At 36.2% G+C, this 21620-nt stretch overlaps 1 protein-coding gene across 2 annotated transcripts in view; it reads left to right on the top strand.

The window, feature by feature from the left end:
- GABRB2 (gamma-aminobutyric acid type A receptor subunit beta2) overlaps nt 1-21620 on the top strand; it is a 234961-nt gene that overhangs the window by 155267 nt on the left and 58074 nt on the right. The gene's annotated exons all lie outside the window — the stretch shown is intronic.

The following is a 21620-nucleotide window of genomic DNA, read 5'->3' as shown; positions in this document are numbered from 1 at the left end:
CCTGCTCAGCGGGAAGCCTGCTTCTCCCTCTCCCACTCCCCCTGCTTGTGTTCCTGCTCTTGCTATCTCTGTCTCTGTCAAATAAATAAATAAAATCTTTAAAAATTAAATAAATAAATAAATAAATAAATAAATAAATAATTACTTTCTACCTTAAAGTAGCCTTTGCTATCAGAGAACTTGCAGTCAGAACAGTTCTTGTTCCTTTCTTTTTAGGAAACATTGACAACTCCATTTTGTTTTGTTTTGTTTTGTTTTTATAGACTTCAAATAGCTAATAGCAGGAAAATTCTTGTCAGGCAGAAGGATTTCAACTGCATTTTTTGCTGAGAATATGTTTTTCTCAGTAACATAGGTTTAATCTCTCAGTAATGATATCATGTATTGTATGTCTCCCTTAGTAAACATTCTCTGTAAAAATGAAAAGTTTACTTCAGAGACTTATCACTAATTCCTGAAGAGGAGCCACAATTAATATCCTTAGAGAACAAATTTGAGAAATGGAGGCCCTGTTCTTCTATTGGGGTTTTCCATAATGCTAGTGGGCTACGAAGGCTTTTTCCATGAATGTCAACCCACACACACACTCTACCTTTTAGACACTCAAAACTCAAAAAGTGATGTCTATGCCTATATACATATTTTAAAGGTTATTTACCAAAACTTCAAACTTGACAATTATGACTTACAATGAGAAAAAAACAAACAAACTGTGTTTTAGGTATGGAAGAGAAATAGTCACAATAAAATGTTCATTATTTTAGGTAAAGCTTTAAATGTTAGCAACAGCACAAGTATATTTAAGTAACCTGACATAGTTGCCCTAGGTTCCACCCCTACTTTTTATTGCTTTGTCTGTTTTTTTTTCCTTTCCTCCCTCCTCATTTATAATTTTCTGAAATTACATAAACTCTCCTTACTTATATACCAAGGCTACCTTTATAAACATTTTAAAATATACAGTAAATATTTTCCCTCACATTTATCACATGACCCACTTGCCCTGTCACCTGAAATGAAATTGACCATGATTATAGTAGCAATTAAAATTCATTGCAGGAAATGGGGTATATAGCAGTTTATATTGTTTTTTTTTAGGAACATTCAAGATATTGAAAATATCCTTCTTATTGACAAATGTTAGCACAGGAAGTATTATGTTTTACCACAGATATGTTACATTTAGTTTTAAATTTATATTTAATTAACCCATTGGTTAATTCCCTATAAAATTCAACAATACCATAAGTATTCTTACATAAACAGCAGATGAGACCAAAAGTTTAAAGATTTCTGCAAATTCTTCCTCCAGATAACCTTTGAATATCTTCTTTTATTCTGGTTCTAAACAACTTACAACTTAGGAAAGAGTCATTCTTTCTCATCTTTTTACATATGGACTTGATTTCCCACATTTATATATGATGGACCTTATTACCCATGTTGGGTACTAACAGAGTTTAAATTCATCTGTATCCTAGAATTCTCTTGACACTGTGGCTGGTTCAAGTCCAATTATCTGCATATGTGAAAGTTGGCTCCACCACCATCATCTCTGTTATTAACATAAACTAAGGTTACTAAATGTTCTATTAGTTCATCACTTGTATCTGAATGAGCCTTCCCCCTCACTTTTATTTTCTTTTTCTGCTGTGAAGATGTTTGAGGATATGTCTTTGTGATACCCAATAAATGATTTTAGATATTTAAATTTATTAATTTTTTAAAAATGATGAATGTAGGCCTGCCTAAATGACTAAATCCTATAAATGTGATGGAGGAAAAAAAAGGTGCATATTTTTATCTGAGGAGATATTTCATCTTGACTATGTATTAAGTAGAAACTTCAACAAAAGATTATAGTATGCAATGATATGGTCAATGATAGAACTTTAAACAATGATTGATTATATTTTCCATTGATAAGCCAAAAATAGTAGGATTTCTTTTTTTTTTTTTTTTTGGTTAAACAAGAATTATCATTCTGATCATTATTGATATAATCACTAACTCATTGACTATTTTTAAATGCCAGAATATTTAAGGACATTATCTTATTTAAACTTCACAATACCCTTGTGTTGCCCCTGTTTTACATATGAGAAAACTGAGATTTAAAGAATCTAAGTAAAAGTTCCTAGCCCCACAGCTAGAAATGATGGGGCTCACACTGGAAACCAAGTCTGTTTGATTCAAAACCCCTCACCTTTGTCCTTGCTATAATATTGTTTTTCCAGGAGCCATTTTTAGTTATGGAATCACAGGGATAGTCATCTGTGCAAAGGCAGAATCACAAAGACAGATTGCTATGGAGTTAAGTGGGCAGTGTCCGTCAATGAAGCAGGAAGTGCAGGGGCTCTCACGTGCCCTTTCTAAGGCAAGGAACTACTGCGGCCTCACTTCAACTCCAGCTGACGGCTTCCAGGAGGGAACAACAAGCCACTGTTGCTGGATCTTCTGACTTTTCAAGAGAAACTAGATACGTAATTTTTATATAAAATTATTTTTAAAGCAGTATTTGTTTATTTAGTCCCCTGGCCAACAATTTATAACCTCTCTCCTAAAGATTTTAACTTGATCTCTTCCTTCTTGGTGTTTTGAAGTCATTTGTTTGATAAGTACTTATTGGATACTGACTAAGGACTATGATTTATGCTCATGTCTGAGAACTAGTTCAACTCATGCATTCAAGTAGCTTCCTGAATAATGGAGGATGTGAGAAGGAAATAATCAGTTTCTAAATCTCCTTTTTGTGTTTCATACTGAGCTAGAAGGGATAGTAAGGGATAGTAAGGGATAGTATCCCCACCATAAGGGATAGTAAGACATATAAAATATGGCATTTTGTCTACCAGGAGTATTCATTCATTTATCTATTCAACAAATCTTTTAAGTGTTCACTAGGTGCTAAGTACTCTCCTCAGCACTGGAGTTAAGAAGTTAAAAAAAAAAAAATCATGCCTTCGAAGAGATTCGATTCTACTGAAGGGGACATATAATAAACCAATAAATATATAATGTGGGAGATAGCATATGCCATGAAGATCATAACATGAGGTAGAGAAGTAGAGGGTAATAAGGAATCACTATTTATTAAGTACTAATTTATATATGGTGATCATGGAAGGCCATTCCAATAAAGTGAGATTTGAGCAGAGACCTGAATTAAGTTAGGGATTGGGTCATGTGTATATTGAGGAAAGATTATCCCTGGGAAGAAAGTAAAGCAAATGCAAAGGCCCTGGGGAAGCCAGTTTGAAGGTTTTTGCTGATAGCCCAGAGAAGATTTGATAGCTTGGACAGGGTGGAATTTATGAGAGATGATTAATCTTAAATATATTTGGAAGGAAACGCCAGTAGTATATGCTGATGGCTGTTCAGCGAGAGAAGGAGAAGTCAAGGATGACTTAGCAATTTAAAGAATGGAGGTTTCATTTACTGAGATGGAGATTTGTGAGGAAAAGGTTTGTTGTAGAAATCAAAATTTCCATTTTGAAGGTGTTAAATTTGAGATACCTCTATAAATTCAAGTCTTGACGAAATGTCAAGAAGGCACTTGGCTCAGAAGGGAAGAATGAACTAGAAATGGCAACATAAAAAAAAAGAGATAGAAAAAAACACTCAAGGGGAGCCTGGGTGGCTCAGTCAGTTAAGCGTCTGCCTTCAGCTCAGGTCATGATCCTAGGGTACTGGGATGGAGCCCTGCATCAGGCTCCCTGCTCAGCAGGGAGCCTGCTTCTCCTTTCTCTCCTGCTCGTGCTCTCTGTCGCTATCTCTGTCTCTCTCACAAACAAATAAATAAAATCTATTAAAAAAAAAGAAAAACACTCAATCAAGTCGCACAGACTTGAAGTACCATGGATGTTCAGAGAATGAAGGACTTGCTGTGATCTGAAAAATCTGCAGACTGCTTAGTAAAGAGATGGACTTTAGAGGAGAAGCTGTAAAATAAATGTAGTTTGAGGCAGCAAAGCTCTGGCATGTGTGGAGGTTAAAGATGAGAATGAATGAGAGTCACAACACTCAAGTATCCTAACTTCTTTGCCCAGAACAGTTCTGAAACTTTTGACATGTAGGATTCAATTTATTTTTTTTTTAAGATTTTATTTATTTATTTGACAGAGAGACACTGTGAGAGAGGGAACACAAGCAAGGAGAGTGAGAGGGAGAAGCAGGCTTCCCGCCAAGCAGGGATCCTGATGCGGGGCTCAATCACAGGACCCCGGGATCATGACCTGAGCCAAAGTCAGATGCTTAACGACTGAGCCACCCAGACGCCCCAATTTCAAAGGTGATCTATTGGAGGGAGAGAGACAGACAGAGAGGGAGATGCCACGTTATTAAAGTAGAAAGATTTAGTACACAATGGCCGATAAAATTTGTTCCAGCAGTGGAACAATGGGTGAAAGGTAAATTTTTTAAATGAAGTTCTCATTGAGTGTGAGCCTCAAAAGGAGCACAGTTCCAAAATTAATATAGGTACCAGCGCTGCTACGTATACCCTTCGTACTTTATTTTTCTTTATTTTATGAGTGTACTGAGGTTGATTCTCTTGAAATGTATTGTCTATTGAAATGCTTTTGTAAGTCACGGAATCAGTGGATACCTGTGGGGAAATTGAGCCCAGAAAGGCCAAACTTGTTTGTCTGTGACTGATATCTCTCTTGTATCTGAGCTGAGAAGGGACTGTTACTTGGGTCTTTTTTTAATGATAATTTACCCATAGTTATTGCACTCGAGTGCCCAAGGGATGTCCTTATGTAACACATATTTGCATATGGAATTCCAATTTACATTAGAATTTCCAAGAAGAAAAAGAGCATAGGCATCCACCTAAGGAGGTGTGTTGTTTTGGAATATTGATGCTCCTGGCACTTCACAGTTTTGATTTTCCCCATAAATAAGTGTTTTGTGTTAGTGCTTTCTTTCTAAAGAGGCCGGGGCTGCTCATTCCCTGAGTGGGGGAATCCTGTTCCAATGATTTTAAGGTAGTAGAACTTAGTGCTTGCAGCATAGCAGAATGGAGCGTAGGGCCTGGGAACCACACTGACCATGTATAGATCTCACCTCTACCACTGCTTGTGTGGTCCTTTAATTGTCTCTTCTATAAAAGGGAGATTACAATACTGAATAAGAACTGACGTGGACTTTAAATGAGTGAATGACTCATGTAAAAAGGTTAGGACAGCATTTGGAACAGGGTAAGCATTCAATAAATGTTAAGCACATCTGTAATTATGAATATTATCTACATTTTGTTGATGGAGGAAAGGCAGGTACATGAAGAGAAGTATCTGAAAAGAGGGAGCCATGAAGATTATTATACTTTTGTGTAAGTTATTCTCACTCTAAGGGCACATATAAATGAGTATGTGTCCCATACTTAAGGACATATTTTAGAAATGACCCAAAATAGGAATACAATCTCAAATACCTGTGGAAGGAGGTAAAGAAAATAAGTGAAGATGGCCATGCATACCACAAAAGGGAGATGGAGACTGAAGAATTAGAAGGGGACATTGCCCTCTCCCCAGGAGAGGGCAGACAGCGTCAGCAGCAGGTGGTTGTGGCCACGCAAGACTGTCCTGTGCAGAAGTGCAGTCCCGGGGGGCCACATTCACTGATTTTTCAAAAAGAATTTCCAAATTCATTTGTGTGAAATTAAGACATAAAATGTTTGGCAAGTAATTTTTTTTTTTTGGCAAGTAATTTTTTAAAAAATTGTAAAACACTGAGGGTGATCCAAAACAATACATATGCAGATCAGATTTGATCTCTCTGTCACTTCTGAGTAAAATGGCAATGACACATGTCCAACAGATAGAAATAATTTAATCAATTAGCTAATGATTGGATTCATCTCCTTACAAAGTATTTTTATGAACCGTGTATTGGGTTCTCATTTGGGTCAAACAATAGGACTTTTGGAAACCTTTCCCATCCTTAGACTCATCACTGATAAATAAAGTTCCTTCAAAATCGCATTTAAAAACTGTTACCTGATCATACCCTTGTCCTTGACAGCCCAGCTCTGGAACAAAGCTCTGCTGCGTAGGCTGATTGTGATTCTATTGCACATCATCCCATCAGCGCTTTCTTTTCATAGAAATAAACCAATGGGCATTTTAAATTTCTAGTCCACAGGATGCATTAAAAGCTATTAAAAGAGATTACATTGTGCTTGTCTTCTCTTTAGATACTTATTTTAGAAATTTAGATGTGGCCCAAGATAGATAGAGATAGATACTAGATATTGTTATTTTAAGACAATTCATGTATTTAAATAAATGGCCATTAATTTTACCTTTTTTTTTTTTTTTAACTCTGAGGTCATTCTAAAAGTGTACTTCCAAGAAAGTTTCTGCCCAGATCATGACTAAGAAATGAAGAATTATTTAATAATAAGAATATCCAGTCTTTGGGCACCTGGGTGGCTCAGTTGGTTAAGCGACTGCCTTCGGCTCAGGTCATGATCCTGGAGTCCCAGGATCGAGTCCCGCATCGGGCTCCCTGCTCGGCAGGGAGTCTGCTTCTCCCTCAGACCCTCCCCCCTCTCATGTGCTCTCTTTCTCATTCTCCTTCTCAAATAAATAAATAAAATCTTAAAAAAAAAAAAAAAGAATATCCAGTCTTTTATATTCTGGAAGTTGATTCTTGTCAGAGAGAGCTACGGATACAAGAATATGGTGTAACACACCTTTGGTACCCAGTCTGGCCAGCACTTAGAGCTAAAAGGAGGAAGAGGTGAGAAGCATAGTACTACCCACCTCAGAACTATTAAATAATAACAACATACTGCTATAGGATTTTTCTGAAGACAAGGTTAGAAACATTATTTTCTGCTCTTAGAAATCCACAGCACAATAGATACTGACTTTCCCAATAGCTGAAGGTTGGTGTTTCTTATTCACATCAGTGGCTTTTCCACCAACCGGGTCATCAAGGCAACATCTTTAATGACTATGTGGCTATTCTTCTAAGGTAGATTTTCCAGTGATTAATAAAGGTGGCTGCTGCCCCTTGATTTCGGTTTTGTTGTTATCTCCCTGGCAGGAAGATTCTTAGAGTGTATGGACTACTAAATCATTACTTTATTTACAAGTAGCAAAAGATTTAATTCTCTGGCTAAAAGACTCTGAGTACCTGATTTTGCCAAAACACCAAATTGAATGCTGAAGGAGAAAAAAGGAAAGCAGATTTTTTTGGATGATCCACAGCCGATGGGAAGTTATACAACACAATTTCCTCTAGGCAAAATGACAGATTTACAGAGTTTGGCTGCAAAGGTTTCTGGCACATTTTGACAAATGGAGATGGTAGATCTGTTCACATTCCTCTTTCTAGATAGGCTATCCCAAGTCACGTATTCTTCTAAAATTATTTTCAACTCTGCTTCCACACAGCTAGGTCTCTTAAAACCGAAGCTAAGGGGCGACAGGGTGGCTCAATCGTTAAGTGTCTGCCTTCGGCTCAGGTCATGATCCCAGGGTCCTGGGATCGAGCCCCACATCGGGCTCCCTGCTCCGCGGGAAGCCTGCTTCTCCCTCTCCCACTCCCCCTGCTTGTGTTCCCTCTCTTGTTGTGTCTCTGTCAAATAAATAAATAAAATCTTAAAAAAAAAAAATTAAGTTCAGATTTATCAGCACTGTGATTGATAGATTGAGCTAAGCCTACCTACTGTTTAACAAAAGGACAAGACACCAAATAACACTTGTCTAACACTGTATTTCTCCTTTATAGTAAATCATTCATACATACAGCCATAAAAGTACATATGATCCTGTATGCCATCTGGTATTTTATTTTTCCTCTTCATTTTTGAAAAGGAAAAATCTTCTTGATAAAGAATGGATTCCAGTGCCATGCACTACTAAAGTAAGTCTCATCTTTATTTTTTCTTCTTAATCATTAGCCTTAAGATTTTTAGTGCTGCTGAGTACTTCATTATATGGAACTTTAGCTATCACTGAATTGATAGGTAAAAACTTACTGAATGACTCTAGATGTAAGTTGGCAAGCAGAGACAACTTAATTTATTACAAAAGAAGAAATCTGAAGACACCAGTCAGAGAAACTTATTTGACATCACTAATTACCTTCTCAAGTTAGGTCCACTTTAAGAAAGCTACCATTTAATATTAAACTCTGAAGAAAGGCAAATAAGAAGACAAGCAAATGTACTGAAGAATATTGTCTTAAAGGTTTTAAATCAATAATAACATGGTTGAATTCTAATACCCAAAGTATATCAACTCTTTAATTTCTTTTTTTTCCAATAAAAAGATATAATTGACATATAGCATTGTATTACATTAAGGTATACAACATAATGATTTGATATATATATATTTAAGTATATACATATAGCAAAATGATTACCATAATAATTTTAGTTAACATCCATCATCTCATATAGTTATATTTTTTTCTGGCAATAAGAACTTTTAAGGTCCACTGCCTTAGCAACTTCAAATATGTAATACAGTATTGTTAACTATAGTCACCACGCTATACATTACATCTCCAAGTTATTCATCCTGTAACTGGAAGTTTCTATCTTTTGGTCCCCTTAACCCATTTCCCCACTCCCAACCACCCATCCCTGGCAACCACTAATCTTTCTCTGTTCATCACTCTGTTCCTTGAGTTCAGATTTTGTTAGATTCCACAAATAAGCGAGATAATACAATATTTGTCTTTCTCTGCTAATATGAACTTACGATCTTTTATTACATTCTCTCTCAATTTCTCTCTCTCAGAGATAAAGAGGCAGAAAGAAATTTCTTTTTCCCCCATCATAAATTAGCTTTTTATTGCGTGTTATTTCAAGGATCAGACTCAATCATTTCTTTCCAGTTTAAAGGAAAAGTTCAAATCGGTCTCATATAAATGTTATCTTTATAAAAGAAGAGGAGGTTTTCACTCATGTGTATGAGAAATCTGTGCTATCTGTGCATAGTTTAATACATATTCTTATCTGCATTGTTTAAAAATAGAATTGCTATTTAAGATATTATTTTTAGGGGAAAAAATGTTGCTCTTAAAGCACCTTAACTGAGAACAATTCAATGGTCTCTCAGCAGCAGCTGCTAGTTTCCCTGCAGGAAATCTATTTCACAGCATAGATTTGGGTATGCTAATGGGCTCACAGCCACACAAGAGAAACTGGGAATTTTATCAGATTTTCTTAGGCAAGTTCTTCTAATAATAAAACCTAAAGAAATCTGAAGGCAGGTATCCCCAGGGTTAGAGTTGCCAAATGTAGACCTGCAGGTCCACCAGGGCCCATAGGCATTATTTAGTTGTTAATGTTTATAATTGGGTTGATTTCTGCGTTCTCTAGAAAAGAGAACTGAGGATACTGATTCTGTCATAAAAATAAAAGTTGCTATATAGGACCCTACATTTTACTCTCAAACCCATTTCTAAATATGAAAACTTTACCACAAGAAGAGATGGAACAAACAGCCATCTATCAATTCTGGAACTTGGAAGACATAACTAAAATGATGCCTCACTCTTTCCACTTAATCTCTAACAGGTTCTACAAGTCCTCCATCAAAGTGTCTTTTAGCTTCTTCTCTTGTCCCACTCCACAAATACTCCTCTAGTTGAATCCTTTATCATGTCTTGTTTGGATCACTAAAGCTTCTTACACAGACACTGAAACGTGAAAGGCCTCCCCTGAAACCAGGTGGGATGCATAAATAAGTCAGTCAGACCAGGTGAGAAGGGTAGGCAACATCTATAGCGGGCAGCTTCTACTCAACTTCAGAGATTGCCAGAGAAGTTTTGTTTTGTTTTGTTTTCCAAGAGAAATTAGAAATCTCCCATTTCTTTTTTTTTTTTTTAAGATTTTATTTATTTATTTGAGAGAGAATGAGAGAGAGCACATGAGAGGGGGGAGGGTCAGAGGGAGAAGCAGGCTCCCCGCCGAGCAGGGAGCCCGATGCGGGACTTGATCCAGGGACTCCAGGATCATGACCTGAGCCGAAGGCAGTCGCTTAACCAACTGAGCCACCCAGGCGCCCCAGAAATCTCCCATTTCTTAAGTGTTAGCCACATGTAATGTCTGTAGGCCAAGCTGGATCTGAAGATCCATGGTTGGCAGTTTCTGACACTACAGCTCCCTGCTTTTAGGTTTTTCTATTTTCCATTGTTATTTCTAAAATATTGCCAGATCTTTCTAAAATCATGCCTTCCTTTATACCTTGCTGCTCAAGAACATAAGACATGTTCCATGGCCGACAATATCAAAACAGAATTGCTCTTCCAGCACTCAAGATCTTAAGTGCCCAATTTTGATTTAAAAAATTATTTGAGAGTGCCTGGGTGGCTCAGTCAGTTAGGCATCCGACTCTTGATTTTGGCTCAGGTCATGATCTCAAGGTTATGAGATAGAGCCCTGCATCCGGCCCTGTGCTGGGCGTGGAGCCTGCTTAAGACTCTCTCTCTCCTTCTCCCTCTGCCTCTCCTCTCTTTCTCTCTCTCTCCCTCTCTCCCTCCCTCCCTCTCTAAAAAAATAAAATAAAATAACTTGAGATTTGTCCGGTAAGTGATGGAGAACCCATCAAAGGCTTTAAATAAGAAGTGACAAGGTCATTATTTCATGTGGGCAATTTACTTATGAGCTGTGGGAGATGGCTTTCAGACACTGGTTATGACATAGGATTGAGAATTAACTTTATCAGCACAGTCAATGCATCTCCAATTTAGGCAAGAAAAAATTGAACTGATAGATTGGGAAGTTCGGGAGGAGTAGAACATCAAACAGAAAAGTATCCATAAACTTTAAGAAATAAAAGCAGTTTAGTTAGCAGAAGTATCAGTAATGGAGAAAGGTTTCCGGAGATTATGGAGCTGACTGCTTTCTCTGCAGTCTGGCAGTATATTCATTTAAAGGACAACTCATTTCACCACAAGACATTGTGATATTAATGCTTTTCTATTTCACTTGCGTTTTCTCATCTAAAATTTGTAGTAGCCTTCTGAGGTGGGACGAGTAGTATGATCCCCGTTTTGTTTATGAGGAAGGGCTATCTAAGAGAGACTGTGGCTTGTCTAAAGCCAGAGGTTTGATCAGCAGTTGAACGTGAGGTGATAGAACTGTTTCCCAAATCCTAGACTAATAAAAAAATTACTTCACTAATTCTATAAGGGCAGATGCTTTGGGCACCATAGGCATGTGCTGCATTTGTCATCCCATCCCCTAACCAGAATACCCAACACAGTGGCACAGAGGTCTCTAACCAAATCACTGGCCTCTAAGTGGCCATTTGCTATCACTTTAACTGACTTTCCTACAGTTAATTCCATGAAAGCATCTGTACTTTGTGGAAAAGTTTGCCTAATTTTTTCTCCCTTTCCAGCTATTATTTTCTTTTCCTCTGTATTTTGTCTTTTAAATATTTTAGGAGATGGAAATATTTCTGGAAGTTTGTGCATGTGAAAATTGGGTCATAAATTAAACAGGATATTTGTATGAAATGAGGTCACAAGGTTAAAACACAGTTTGGAGGCAGGGAGCTTAGATTTCCCCATGCACATTAGACAGTAGATTTGGGATTTCTACCTCAAGTATACTGTGTGCAGTGAAATGAATCTCTGCTGAGTTGCCTGACTACAGATGGACTATGAAGTTTCATTCCAGATGAATCTTGAAAATTTCCCATTAAAATGTCTCCTTATCTTTGGTGGAGACATTTAATCCTGTGAAATTCTGTTATTTCCTGGTGTTAATGTTTTGAACTAAACTTGGTCTTTGAATGTATATGTGAATCTCACTGAACTTTGAAACATGCTGTAACATTTTCTGACACTCAAAGTGACATTTCTTGGGGTGTTTTGAAGAGAAGGGATAATTAGGCTTTAACAATGCATCTGAGAAAGACACCACCTATCATAAATTCATGTGTGCATATGAATTGTGCTGTAAGTAGAAATTGGGGAAGGGGTGGGATTGAATTAAATGCAACAAATAAGCCAGAAATTCCAATGTATTAATTGGAGAGGGCTGAAATAAGATGATAATTCCTAGTCACTGCTTTTGAAAAGAAAAAAAAAAAGTTAACTCATCATATTTCAGCAAACTCTAAATACATGATTGGTTATTTTTAACATTTTATTTGAATTTTCAACAACAAAAGTAATATCTAACACTGATTGAGCTCTTAACATGTGCCAGACCTCACACTGATCATTTTCATGTGGACGATCTCACTATGTCTTCACAACAACCCCATGTGTGTGAATTCAGTTACTGCATTTAAGTCTGTTTTTTAATTCATATACAGAAAACTTCACTCATGCTTACAATTTGAAACTTATACTCTACATCATGAGGTTAAAAAAATTAAAGAGAACTTAATATGGACTACTGATATCAAGAGATTCCTAATCAGGTTCTTGAGAGATTAATACATTAGAAAATGTGTTTATCGTTTTTCATAGATTTTTCCCCTTATCAGTTGAACATATCTTAGAGCAATGTCTGAATTTCTAAGAGGGTACTTCAAACAATATTTTGGTAATCTTTATCAACAACAGAGTGGATAATGACCAATTTGCCCTAGTAACCATGCCCTGATATTTCTATTAAAAATGGGGCACCATTCATTCATCTATATATGCATACATTCTTTCCACTAAGAATTAACTGATCACTTACCATGTGCTAAGTAGGACAGTGATGAATATTGTTCCTGCTCTTAAGGTACCCAGATGACTGGCATTTGAATAGAAATTTTTCTTTGGTTAAATTAGATCTCTGCTGATTTTGCTCAGATAATGTCAGATGATTGGTTCTAAATTTATAGTCCTTTGTGCACATTTACTTGAATGAGATTCAAGTATCCAAATGTGGAGAACAATCACTTGCCTATTTCATAGCTAAGAGCAATGGAAACATAGAAACCCTTGGATGATGGAGAGATAATAGATATTCTTTGGTCATTGCTTCATCAGCAGCATTCTGCCTTGGAGCTAACTGTGCCAGTCATATTTTTCATTTTAAACACAGTTTTGAAAGAGATTCCCTTTCTATGACTGTCATTTCCTTTTGAAATGGTTTATTGTATTCTTTAGAATCTAGGTTACTTTTTATAACATTGAGTCTCTGGGGAATTGGGCAGAACAAAATGCTCCCTGACATAAAAGTGCCAGCTTAGCTGGCTTTACAGAACTCATTCTAGATAAGTTGAGAACTTTTAATGCCAACTCATTGGACCCCTAAGTACCTAATATCTGCCAGGTGCAGGCAAAAGGCCCACCTAAGCGTAACCCCAGCTCTAAAGAGTGTCCCAAGTTTTGTAACATGGTCAGATTCCAGAGAGAGAAAGAAGAGTCATTCACAGATCCCACCTTGCCACAAGGATAAAAATAAGACATCATTAGTCCTCAGCATCTTAATGATATTGCTATCTCAGAGGCTCATGTGCATCTTACTTAAACAAGAGGAAAAAGAGAAGCCCAAAGCACAATGAATAAGAAAACACTTTGGAGATAGACAGGCAAAGGATAGAATCTGGTTCTACTACTTACTAGTTGATCAGAGCAGATATCTTAACCTCTCTGTATCCCTAATTCTTCATCTGTAAAATTGGGATGATAATAATATTTTTAATGTGCATAAAAATGCCTGGTTATTAAAAATGCCTCTAGGTTATTAAAACATGGTGGTAGCAACAGTGAAGTATTAGATTAATGAGGTCATATTATGTGCATTGAGTGATTCAGGCACATACCACTACTAATTTAAAAAGTATTTCAGAAAATAAGCCAAACAGGGCAGGAAGCAATTGTCAAACAAATTGAAATACTTTATAAAAATGTCAGATTTTATTTTCAAGTTATTCAGGATAGGGGGAATTTAATATGGGCTAGAGAGATCGAGTCTTCCTATAAGAAGCGATTTAATCTGGTCCTTAAAAGCTTAATATGTGAGAACAACACTTGTTGACTCTGACATCTTTTTTCCCATATAAGTGAGATATATTTTAGAACCAGGCAATGCTGGGGATATGAACCTTGGCTTTCTAATCCTATCTACGTCTGTGGCTTGTACTTCCTACTAACTCTCCTTAACACATAGTTTCCCTTTAGCTATCACTCTGAGCTTATTTTAGTATCAGTAATTTGTCTTAACACGTCTAAACCCTTCTTGATCTGAAAAAGTATACATTTGTGATAATTACTATAGACTTGAAGAAATCCATGGGAGTAACAATGGATTGTGAAAGCATCTTCCAATAAAGCAGGTTTTCTTGATCAAAGCATTTTTTAAAAATACTTATTAAATTGCTCTGGGCAAGTCACTTTATCCTATAGAGTAAATGTTCTTTATAGGATTTTAAACATTAGACAGAATGGTATTTCTTATAGATTTACTACACCTTTAGTATCAAACTTGAGAATTGTATTAAAGGAAGAAACACATAAAAAATAGATTTTTTTCCCTGTAGAGTAAGAAGATAAGTGTCTTATTATCAGCCTAGCCAGCAGGAGCTAATTTAAATATTTAAGGCAAATCTGTGTCAAAAATTATTTTTCTCTCACCTTAAGCTATTCTGTAAGTGTATCTATACACAGAGAAGTATAACCAAATATGAAACACGTAGATGGAGTAGATAAATTTCAAGGTCCCTTTATATCCAAAATTTTACATTTAAACATTCATTCTGTATATAAATACTTTGGAATGTTGCCATTTTTAAATTCAGAATAAAGAATTCAGTGCCATTCATTCTGTTTTTATCGAGTACCTATTATGTCCCAGGCACTGTTTCAGCAGTTGGGATAATATGATGAACAAAACAAAGAAGGAAATAAACCAAAACCTATGTCATACAAAGTCTCCATATTTAGTTATCATAATGTCCAGATTATTTTACTTTAACACATAAGTTTTGAGAAAAGCCTTACAGATAATTAAGATAAAATTATTATCAATAATACAAGTACATATACATACACACATGTATTTTCCTATGTAGATTTATATATATGCAAATAATCATAAAAGAATCATTATTTTTGTGTATTTCCTACTCAGTATACATACATGAAAATTGAAGTAGTGTGCACTATAAATAATATAACTGGATTAATGTTATCCCAGGATTACACACTTACAGAATGAATGTTTAGGCATTATATGTATTTTTAAGTATGTGATTTTTATCACTTGAAAACCTGAATAAAATGTGAAGCAGAGAAAAATGAGTATTACTAAAATAGTGTAACATTATTCTCCTTCAACTTACTAAAACAAAACAAAAAGAACAAATTAACAAACAAGTCAGACCATTTACAAATAAGGCAAGTTGATTCCAAGAACCTAGCTTTTACTAATATTCCATCTTGTCTTATTTGTAAATATAGTTTGTCGCTTTCCATATAAAGGAAGAAAGATTACTTAATAGTTCAAAGCTTCATAGGCTATACAAACAGTACATGTTTCGGTGGTAACACCAAAGATAAGGACTATTTTTAAAACATAAATGAATACCATTATTATACCTAACAATTTACAACAATTTCTTCATATCAAGAATTCAGTATTCAAATATATTTATCTCTTTTTTAAACAATTTGTTAAAATCTAGATCCAAATGAGTCTCATACAATTTTCATTGTTTCAGTCTCTTAACTTTTAATCTATAATTTCTTGCCACCTTCTCTTTTTTTCCTTATAATTTTTATTGAAAAAACAGTCATATTTTCCTTCAGAGTTTCCCCTAGTCTAAAAGATTGCTGATTGCATTATTATGGTGTCTTAACATGTTCTTTTCTATTATCTTTTTCTAGTTCCCATAATTTGTTTTAATTAGATCTAAGGCTTAATCAAATTCAGTTTATTGTGTTTTTTGGTAAAATACTTCATAGTGGAAATTGTCTATCGGGAAATATATAACATTTGGTTGACTGTCTTTGTGATGTTAGCAGCCTAAATTATACTTCATTAAAACTAGAAGAATGGTCCTATTCTTCTACCATTGTTTTATTTTAATTTATTAACTGGAATATTTCTATAGAAAAACAATCCCTTTATATTAACTATTTGGTTACCTTGAGAATAGAAAAGGCAGAATAAAGGCTTTGTTTTTCCTCTTTATTTACCAGTTTTCAAAATGATGAGTTGACTCCCTAATAACCTCCAATAATGACTATTTGAAGGGCTTGTGTGTGTGTGTGTGTGTGTGTGTGTGAACAATTCAGAGATTTAAATATATTACAAGTATTTTGATCCATTGCAGATACCATCTTAGTTGATGTTCAGATCATCTCATTCTTTTTGCCAGTGGGAGCCTCTTTATTTTTTTTTTAATATTAAATTTATTCAATAATAAAATACATTTAAAACTTAATTGTTTCTTTAAATTTTAAGTTCTTTACAAACCTTATTACAAATCTGGCAAAGTTTAAAAATAATTTTCAGAGGTTTTTATTTTTTATTTTTTTTTATTCTTATGTTAATCCCCATACATTACATCATTAGTTTTAGATGAAGTGTTCCATGATTCATTGTTTGTGCATAACCAGTGCTCCATGCAGAATGTGCCCTCCTCAATACCCACCACCAGGCCAACCCATCCTCCCACCCCACTCCCCTCTAGAACCCTGTTTGTTTTTCAGAGTCCATCGTCTCTCATTGTTCGTCTACCCCTCTGATTTCCCCCGCTTCATTCTTCCCCTCCCGCTACCTTCTTCTTCTTCTTTTTTTTTTTTTCTTAACATATATTGCATTATTTGTTTCAGAGGTACAGATCTGAGATTCAACAGTCTTGCACAATTCACAGCGCTTACCAGAGCACATACCCTCCCCAGTGTCTATCACCCATTCACCCCATCCCTCCCACCCCACCCCCCACTCCAGCAACCCTCAGTTTGTTTCCGGAGATTAAGAATTCCTCATATCAGTGAGGTCATATGATACATGTCTTTCTCTGATTGACTTATTTCGCTCAGCATAATACCCTCCAGTTCCATCCACATCGTTGCAAATGGCAAGATTTCATTCCTTTTGATGGCTGCATAATATTCCATTGTGTATATACACCGCATCTTCTTTATCCATTCATCTGTTGATGGACATGTTGGCTCTTTCCATAGTTTGGCTATTGTGGACATTGCTGCTATAAACATCTGGGTGCATGTACCCCTTCGGATCCCTACATTTGTATCTTTGGGGTAAATACCCAGTAGTGCAATTGCTGGATCGTATGGTAGTTCTATTTTCAACATTTTGAGGAACCTCCACACTATTTTCCAGAGTGGCTGCACCAGCTTGCATTCCCACCAACAGTGTAGGAGGGTTCCCCTCTCTCCACATCCCCACCAACATCTGTCGTTTCCTGACTTGTTAATTTTAGCCATTCTGACTGGTGTGAGGTGGTATCTCATTGAGGTTTTGGTTTGGATTTCTCTGATGCCGAGCGATGTTGAGCACTTTTCCATGTGTCTGTTGGCCATTTGGATGTCTTCTTTGGAAAAATGTCTGTTCATGTCTTCTGCCCATTTCTTGATTGGATCATTTGTTCTTTGGGTGTTGAGTTTGATAAGTTCTTTATAGATTTTGGATACTAGCCCTTTATCTGATATGTCATTTGCAAATATCTTCTCTCATTCTGTTGGTTGTCTTTTGGTTTTGTTGACTGTTTCTTTTGCTGTGCAAAAGCTTTTTATCTTGATGAAGTCCCAATAGTTCACTTTTGCCCTTGCTTCCCTTGCCTTTGGCGATGTTTCTAGGAAGAAGTTGCTGCGGCTGAGGTCGAAGAGGTTGCTGCCTGTGTTCTCCTTTAGGATTTTGATGGACTCCTGTCTCACATTGAGGTCTTTCAACCATTTGGAGTCTATTTTTGTGTGTGGTGTAAAGAAATGGTCCAGTTTTCTTCTTCTGCATGTGGCTGTCCAATTTTCCCACCACCATTTGTTGAAGAGACTGTCTTTTTTCCATTAGACATTCTTTCCTGCTTTGTCAAAGATTAGTTGACCATAGAGATGAGGGTCCATTTCTGGGCTCTCTATTCTGTTCCATTGATCTATGTGTCTGTTTTTGTGCCAGTACCATACTGTCTTGATGATTACAGCTTTGTAATAGAGCTTGAAGTCCAGAATTGTGATGCCACCAGCTTTGCTTTTCTTTTTCCACATTCCTCTGGCTATTCGGGTTCTTTCAGTTTGGACTAAATTTGCTTAGATGTGCTAAAATGAGTTAGGCTTTTTTCCCTTTCCAATGCAAAAAAAAAAAAAAGTTAACACGTAATGGTGCCCTAAATTTTCATTACTAAAACATCAAAATAAAAAATTGCCACCCACAGATTTCCCAGGAGGCAAAACTGCTTCCATGTAATTCTGTATTCTGGTCAAAGCTTTTTGGATACAAAGAAAAAGTCCACTTACACTAGCTCAAGTAAAAGACCTTTAAATTCATGACCACAGACTTCAAACTTTAATGCTGCTGAATAATAATATACTGTTCTGGTCCATTCATTCTTCTCCTCTCTTAAATGACTACTTTGTGTCTTCTTCCCTCTCTTCTCACTTTCTCAACACCTCCTGTGGCATTCTTACCCTCAGCTAGTGACTTTGCTTCCTACCTCATTATGAAAACTGAATCATTGTAAAAGAACTCAGGATACTCCCACCACTACACCTATTCACCTACTATCATCCATGCCCACACATCTGCCTTACCCCTGCAGTTATCATGCTTCCATCTAAATATAATTTCATCTTGCCCACTTAAGAAGATGATTCTAGCAATCTACCCTCTCTTTCCTATAGCATTAATTTTTAGTTCTCTACTGATCACTCCCAACAGTATTGTAAACATGCTGTTGTTATTTCTTCCAACTTTAAAAGAAACTAATCTTCCTTCTTCCCAACAAACCCTGCTAGCTACCACGCCACTTCTTTTTTCCCTTTGTAGCAAAATTCCTTTAGTAGTATATTTTCTCATGTTATCATAAAACCATTCCAGTATGCCTTTCTCTTCCACCGTGCCACCAAAACTGCGTTTGTCATGGTTGACAATGCTTCTTCACATTGCTAACTTCAAATGGGTATTCCTCAGCTTTCATCTTGTACAGTTTCCATAACCTGTTACATCAGGATCGTTTGACACTGTTGATTACCCTCTTTCTCCTTAATACATTTTCCTCCCTTGATTTCATTAACTGCACTCTCTCTAGGCTTCCTTCTTACTTCTGATTTTTTTCCCTCAATCTCCTTTGTGGTTTCTTTCTCTGCATCCTGGATTCTTAATATAAAAGCACGCCAAGATTCACTTCTCGGATTACTTTCTAATTTACGTTCACGTCTTTGGGCTATCTCATAAGGTTGCATTGCTTTACATTCATCAATATGCTGATTGCACCCAAATATTTATCTCTAATCCAGACTTGTCTCCCAAACAAACTCCTTTCCCAGACTTTATATATTCAACGGTATGCCCAAAATGGAACTCCTTCTCTTCTCTTCAAAATCTGTAATGTGTGTAGCCCTTCTTATGTCATTAATGTCAACTCTGTCTTTCCATTTGCTCAAGGCAGAAACCTTGGGGTTATAACTGTCCACTCTCTTTTTTTCACATCTTATATAAAATCCTATTAGCTGGAACTTCAAAATATTTCTAAAACTCCAGCACTTCTCACCACTTCTTTTGCTTCTACCATGCCGTAAGATACTGTTATCTCTTACTTGGATTACTACAAGAGTCTTCTGACTGGTTTCCCTTCTTCCAACTTTATCTAACTCCATATTGATCATTCTCTACATAGAAGCTAGGGTAATCCTCTTAATACATATGCCAGATCTTGTCATCTTTGCTCAAAGCCCTCACTCAGAGTTTGAAACCAAATTCCAAATAATAGTTTACATGATTCTATATTATAAGACCCCCTTCCCCAGTGCCTCTCTGACTTCATCTCCTGTTCATTCACCTTGCTCATTCTGTTCCAGCTGCACTGGATTTCTTACTGTCCTTCCAGGACATCATGTATCATCCCAGCTTTGGGCCTTTGAGCCTTCTGTTTTCTCTACCTGAAATGCTCTTCCTGCAATAGACTTAGTCTTTGCTTATATTCAGCTTTCTAAGGAAGCCTGCACTGAACACCCTTTTTAAAATTGCAACCTAAGTGCCCTTCCAAGGCTCTACATACTACTCACCTTGCTCTACTTTTTTATTTGTCCATAGTCAACATAAATCATATTACTTTCTAATACACTATAATTTGTTATGCCCACTATTGTCCATCTCCCCCTGCTTGAATACATTCTCAGTAAGGGCAGCTAGGTTTTTTAATTTTTTTTTCCACCAATGTGCCATAAGTGCTGAGAACCATGCTTACACATAGCTGGCATTCAATAAATATGTATTGAATAAGAAAAAAACAAGCAGTCTCAGAGACATCTCATAAAAGGATGTTCAAGATTGTTTGGGAATATCCAGAATTCCAAGGATATCTTTTAAGTTTTGAGAGCTAGAACACCTCTCTGTCCCTGTGTCTCTCTGCCTCTCTCTGATCGTCTCAGGAGCCCCATATACCTTTTCCCATGGTGTCTGTGCTTCATTGTTCATTCTCTGCATATTGACTTCCTCTACTTTCTTATAGCCAATTATGGCTTCTTTGTTCCTATTCTCCCCTCCTTTTCTAAATCATTACCTTTTCCTATTTCACTGGTAAATATACTGATTCAGTCTCTCAATATTTGGATTCCATATTCTTAGCAAAGGAATATGCTTAATCCAGCCTAAAGTAGACATCCGTCATGTATAACCAGCCATGGCTGCAATGAGGGTATAGTCCTGGTTCAGCAGGGGCTGTGGAGAGAAGTTTCAACTGATGTTTGGCTTTTGGTGGGCAGAGAATCCTAAATTTATGTACTATAGTTATTCTCTTTAATATGTCATATCTCTAGCATAAGTTATGAAGATAGATATGAGCCAGATTCAGATTATACAAGCTCTCCTAGACCACATTACAACTTAAAAAGTCATAAAATTTTCTGGAGTTTCCTTATTAGAAAAATCTTAAAATATGATGTCCATTTGGTCTATTCAGCCATCTATTTGCTTAAATTTAGGTAGGCTTGCAAATGTGAAAAAGTGTAGCAAAGCATCAATCTTCCTTTGTCTACACCTGATCCTATTTTTTTGTATGTGTTTGGTTTTAAACTCTGGTTTTAAATTTTACTTACTTCATTCTTGTCCCTTGTATTTGTTAAAACCATATATCCACCAGTGTGCCTTGTATTTCAGAGAAACTGTGTTGACAACAGAATAAGGAATAGGAACTAAAGGGGTATGTCAACAAATTAATAACAAGTCTATTTTTGAGTAATACATTTTTATGATATCAGTAAGACACTTTATAAAGTATCACCATCCATAAAGCATGAACCAAGAAGACTTATTCCTTTGTAGTATGAATACTAAATAAGGTTTCAAATGCTCTTGTACATATTAAAAAATGGCAAAGCTTCCATGTAGATATCTTCCAATCTGTGTATTTATATAGGTTTGTTGTGATTTGAGTCCAATACTTCTTTTTAAAAGTCTGTTCTTAATCTGTTAGATTTTAAACTATATACCTACTGAAGAACTTTTTGGTTTATTTTGA

This window comes from Mirounga leonina, unplaced genomic scaffold (assembly GCF_011800145.1).
Source record: "Mirounga leonina isolate KUSES-001 unplaced genomic scaffold, KU_Mleo_1.0 Mir_104, whole genome shotgun sequence".
Classification (NCBI taxonomy): domain Eukaryota; kingdom Metazoa; phylum Chordata; class Mammalia; order Carnivora; family Phocidae; genus Mirounga; species Mirounga leonina.
The sequence above is the reverse complement of the archived record's forward strand: the minus strand, read 5'-3'. Positions and strand labels throughout refer to the sequence as shown.